Raw genomic sequence first — 6,045 nt, 5'->3', positions numbered from 1 at the left:
AGGGGGAGAGAGAGAGGGAGATGTTTTCCATCCTCTGGTTCACTCCCCAGATGGCCACAACAGCTGGAGCTGCACCAGTTGGAAGCCAGGAGCTTCTTCCGAGTCTCCCACGCGGGTGCAGGGGCCCAAGGACTTGGGCCAACTTCCACTGCTTTCTCAAACCATAGCAGAGAACTGGATCAGAAGTGGAGCAGCCAGGACTCAAACCAGCACTCATATGGGATGCCAGCACTGCAGGCCAAGGCTTTACCTGCTATGCCACAGCACCTGCCCCCTCCATAATTCTTTAAGTACAGTTGTTCCTTTGTGTCCCTGGTTCCGGGATGCCCTATGAATGGCAGAATCCATGGACACACAAGTCTCTTATATAAATAGTGTAACATTTGCATATAACATGCATGTCCTCCTGTGTACCTGGAAAACATCTCTTGATTACCTAGCATACCCATTAAAATGTAAATTATATGTAGATAGTCGTAATACTATAATTTTTAAGGGAATAATGACAACGGTATTCTGTGCATATTCACAGAAGGAGGTTTTAAAATATTTTTGATCTGTGGTTCTATAAATTGACAGGCAGATAAGGAGGGTGGTTATATATTAATTTTTTGCACAAAAAACAAATCTAGTTTGATCTACTACACCAAGGTTTATTTTAGTTGCGAATGGTATTTAGAAGCCAAGGTTTTAGTGTGTGTGTTCATTGCTGCTGGGGTGGTATTGCCGTTAGGCTTTTGCAATGAATAGAACTAGGAGATAGATCAACATACTTAAACGTTTCTACCAGCATCACTGTAAATCAAAAACTTTCACAATATTGGCTTTTAAAAAAATTAAGGTTGCTGGATTCACACAGATGAGGACTGTGCAGGTCACTCATCCTCAAAGGCATTTTGGTGACTTTCTTTTTCAAAATGCATTTCTATGACAGGCAGAGTTGGAGAGAGCAATACAGAGAGAATGGCCACCTGCTGGCTCACTCTCCAAGTGGCCACATGGGCCAGAGCTGGGCCAGGCTAAAGCCCGAAGCTTCTTCCGGGTCCCCCACGTGGGTGCAGGGGCCCAAGCACTTGGGCCATCCTCCCGTGCTGCTTTCCCAGACGCATGAGCAGGAAGCTGGAGCGGAAGTGGAGCAGCCGAGACTCGAACTGGAGCCCAAGTGGGAGGCTGGGGTGGCAGGCTGTGGCTCTACTGGTTATGCCACCATGCCAGCTCATCCATGGTTTTCTAGAGGCATAAAACCATACAGGACTAAATCTCTGCCTATTTCTAATGGCAGCTTCCTGAATCTTTAAACACTGAATTCCCAAACTCCCACGTTCAAGAAAGCCGTCAGTTCCACTTACCCTTTCTCCTTTCCCGGCTCCAGTGATGTTTGCTTTCGTCTTGCCCCAAGGATATTTGCAGAGTTAATTTTTAAGTTCTTTCGTGGCAACAACCGGAGGACTCTCTCAGTAGAGCGTGTGGTGAAAATGTTGAATAAATAAGAGTGATGCTGTTGGCAGCCGCGCCGCTGACGGTCACCACGGCTCCTTTTAATTCAGAGGGCGCCAGCTGCACGTCAGCGAGGGAGTCTGCCGCCCCCGGCACGGCGGCGGGGTCTGGGATCCGCAGGATCCCTCTGGCGATGCTCAAGTGTCCGGGCGGGGTCAGCTTGAATCCACGCAAGGGGCCTCCGCCCGGTCAACTGGTCCGGCGTTTCTTCTGCAGCGGCTCAAGTATCAGGCATTGCCAGGTTGCTCCTCTGATCAGCGCCTCGGACCGTGCTGGGAACAGGTGAGCCGGGCGGCCACGCCTTCGGGAAGGGCTCAGGTGCCCGGCCCCTCCCCTCGCTGCCCGGTGCCGGCCGGTGCCCAGGTCCTGCGCTCAGGTGCGCGCGCGCGCGTGGCTGCAGCTCCGCTCGGCACCCGACAGCGGGCGCCGCTGCAGCAGCAGCTCCCGGGCGCTGGAGCTGAGCGACTTCGGGAGTTGGGGCAGCTCCTCGGGCTCGGCCCTGCTCCGCGGCGACAGCTCCGCCGGGGCGCCCAGTTCCCCCAGCTGTGGGCGCCAGGGGGGCGCACCGACCTTGGAGCGCTGAGGTGGGCGAGGGGCGAGCGGCCCGGAGCGTGAGAGCCAGGCCGGCTTGGAGCGTGCTGGAGACTCCCCAAGCGCCCGACGCCCTGGCACCATGAGACCCGCCGCACCTCCTGGCCGGCCCGGGGCTTTGCTCTGCGCTCGCTGAGCCCTTGCCCTCAGCGCTGCGGAAAGAGGCGAGACGCTGGAGAGCGCCGCGGGAGACGGACTCGACTTCCCCTCTGCCCCAGGAGGCTGCTGGTCCCGGGTTCCCTGGGCTTGTGTAGCTTAATCATGAACCTGGCGCGCGCTTGCCCGTAGGAGAAATTGAGACGCCGGAGGGAGAGTCGCGGCAATTGCTTGGGTTGCTAAGGTAATTGCAGTTGTGATAGAAATGGGCAAGACACGAGTGGGGGAAAGACGGCGTCTACACCTCCCTCCGCCCTGTGTGTGGACACCAGCTCCTGAGGGTGGGCGCCTGTCCATCTCAGACGCGTGACAGGTGCCGCGCTGTGCGCGTCTGCGGTGTGGGGCTGTGAGCTTACATAAGTGTCGGGGCAGGCTGGCGTGCCTGGACTCCTGTGGGATGGGTGCAGGTCGCCTGCCCGGGGGCAGGGGCCGTGCTCAGCCGCCGAGGCGGGAGCGCGGAGCCCAGGGGCTTTGAGCCGCGTGGTCTTGCGATTTCGTGGAAGCAGGTAGGGCAGCATTGAACTCTAAAGCAGACATGCGTTAACTTTTCTGTGCCTACCACGCTGGCCCATTTGTGGTTGGGAAGGAATGAAGGCGAGGAATCCCCGTGGTTGAGGCTGGTGACTTGGGGCCAGTGGTGGGAAAGGAAGCCGTAGGTGTTAGCCCGGGGAGGGCGGCAGCCGGCCCCTCCCAGGGTGCCCAGGATGGCTGCAGAGACAGGAGAAGTGAGCCAGAAAATTCAGTTTTGTATGGAGTGAAAGCTCGTGTGTTTCATTGCTTTTTTGAGAAATGCGGTGGAGTGGCAACCTTCTTTTCCCTTGCTGAGATAAACAGCAGTTTCTCTGCTATCTATCGGAGATATTTTGGGTCGTGTTGGCTTGGAATTGTTCCCTCGGTGTTTGTCATCACTTAGGGGCCAGGTCTGCAGGTAAGTTCTAATCAACACTTTCTAGCAACCTCCAGGTAAAGGTACAGAAATAACCCAGCTTAGGTCAAAGCTAACTTTGTACACTCTGCAGAGTGGATAGGAGGTGGAAGGATAGGAAATGCACTTGGAAGTGTCGGGTTCCTGCTGGAGATGGAGTTCCGTGTGTGTGTGTGCGCTGTCCACAGTGTTGGGCTGGGGGAACAGTTCGGTGCAGGTTCATAGGTCAGCAGCAAGGCTCCTCTGGGTCAGTGTTCATGGGCACAGGAGTGTTTTTTTTTTTTTTCTTTTTTTTTTCTGGAGCCGGAGCTGCGCTGTTGGTGGGACTGTGTGTGAGCTGCGTATTCCTCATCCTCATTGTCATCACGAGCTTTGCAATGGCACTAGCCTGGGAGAGAAAGTAGAAGATGGGGAGGTTAGACTGCTTGGACAGAGACCTTGGAAGCCAGAGCCCATGCGCCAAACAGGGAAAGCCAAGACGGTGACTTCTCCCTGAGTCCTCTGCTAGGACCAAGCCGAGTTGCTGTGTGAACCGGGTGATGTCCTGTGTGTAAACTGTGCATAGCCCATTCCTGACACGGCACCTTTCCCGAAGGCGTGTGCATCTGCTAGAACCGCCAGCCACTGGGAGGTATTTCATATTCATGTTCCCTCCTCTGCTTCCGCCTTGACTTCCTGGTTTCCTACAGGAATTGCACTTAACAGGCACTGAATTTGTACGACTGAGAATGTCAGTAAAAAAAAAAGCTCGTTTTTCTTAAAAGCAACCAATTTGTCTCGTCAGGTGAATGACTGAAGCGATGTTCTTGTGGCAGGCGTGTCTTTCAATGTGCCCTATTTTTCAGTTATTTTTGAGATGTGGGCTAGGAGAGCCAACATAGATGTTTTTTAAGTGAGCAAATATGTCTTGGAAAGTAGAAAGTTAAGGATACTTTGGACAGTGAAATTTGCTGATGATTTTTGGATGCCTTTTCGTTCCATTGGAAGAGAAATGTACGTGAGAGCAGCATCATTCTGTTTGTAATCTCTCCCTTCTTCCCCCATGAACTCCTAAGACTTTGCCAGAAATTGCTAAACATTGTTTTGTGCCAGGGGTTACACATCAGGAAGACAAGAATAAGGAGCTGTGTGTCACATACACGTTTTTCAAAAGGGATGCTCTGACAGACCTCAATACTGGGATTAATTTTTCCTTTAGCTCCACAGTGAGCTTGTCTTAATTCTTAGTGCTTTGAACCTAGGAATGCAGTTAACCTCTTCATTTTTGGGGCCAGCTGGAAGGAATACATTTACTGAATTTCATCTTCTTTGTAACATATGGCCTGGTATAAATAATTACTATACCGACTGTGTCCTACTGTATGGTAAGAAATAGAACTACGAAATAAACCTTCGTGTTGAGTGACCGTGGACAAACCACTTCCAAAAACAGTTGAACTTCCCCTCCCCACCCTGATTATTAAAGGACATATTTAGCCACTAGGAAAAATTCAGGAAAATATGAAGAAAAAAGATGATCCATAGTCTTCATGAAGGATGAGGCGTTGTGAACATTTCTTCAAATTGTGTTTTCTGCCAGGTATTATTCTGGTCGCATGATTCATCATTGCTATGCATCCCTAACTTCTCCAATTTTCTAAACAGAGCTCGATGTGTGTGAAAGGTCGTGGGACATCACTAACTCATTGGGTGACTTTGGATGAGATCATAATCTTTGTCGGTGGTCCTCATTTTCAAAGCCGGTTGACTGTTGTTGAAATCCAATGATGAAGTGCTGTGTCAGTGATAACTGGGGCTCCCCTTCCGATTTAGGGACTCGAGCGTGAGGAAGCCCTGAGATGTGGTTGCACATCCTCCACCAGCTTCTCACGTGGCCTCTGACCCCTGTGTCTTCAAAGGACAAGTGGCACTCTGAGCGTGAGGTCCATCAGCTTGTGTGTCTGGGGCCCTCCCGGGTGATGCAGATGGTCTCTGCTGGAAGAGGGCTTCCACACACACACACACACACACACCGTGGGGATGCACCCCAGAGATGTCATTCCATCTGCCTGGGTTGGGGCTCGGGAATTGACATGTGTAACGAGTCCCCAGATGGCTCTGACTTGGCTGCTCTGGTCACACTGGGATCTTGGGGGTAAGCTCCTGGGCGGGGGCGAGAAGCCTGTTTTACTCTTGTTCACGGTGTTCAGCAGTGCAGCTGCCAGGAGGTGTTCAGTTAGCGTTGTCGGAGTCCATGGCGGTTTTCTCCTTGTGGGGAAAACTTGGTGGTTGAGATTCGGGCAAACCATCATCCAGCATTGGAACCATTAAATGTGTATGATTAGTAGTAATGTCATGGAAACCCACTCCTTCCAACTGCCAGGAAAGCAAAACTCCTTACCAGTAGGCGGTTCAAAGGAACGCGAAAGCTAATGAGTTAGGTTAAATTGCTAGGAGCGTCTGCTGGGGGTGTTAACCTTGGTGTTTACAGAGTGCTTCACGGTTGCCTCCTGGACCGATGGGAAGCAATTTGTTTTCTCCCGCATACACATAATCTAAAGGGGGAGGGGATGCACTACTAATGACCTCAATTGCCAAAGCAGCAAGTAAGGCAAGCGGTGGCTCAACGCCCTTCCCCCTGCAGATGGCAGAACAACGCTCATCAGAACGCTAGGCTCATTGCCTGAGGTGGGTCCTCATTTTGAGAAACGAAGACTGAGGACAAAAATGAAGCTGCATTATATCCATAGAGCTAATAAGTGGTAGCACCGGAACCCAGGCCCAGGCTGGCTGACATGCCTTACCTGGACTGGAGGTCATCACTGTGTGGCTCCTTTTTGAATAGAAAATCCAGCTTCTACTTAACTGTTGAATGTAGGGCATAGAGAAGACTTGGT

This window comes from Lepus europaeus, chromosome 22 (genome assembly GCF_033115175.1).
Source record: "Lepus europaeus isolate LE1 chromosome 22, mLepTim1.pri, whole genome shotgun sequence".
Lineage (NCBI taxonomy): Eukaryota > Metazoa > Chordata > Mammalia > Lagomorpha > Leporidae > Lepus > Lepus europaeus.
This window is presented reverse-complemented; position numbering follows the sequence as displayed.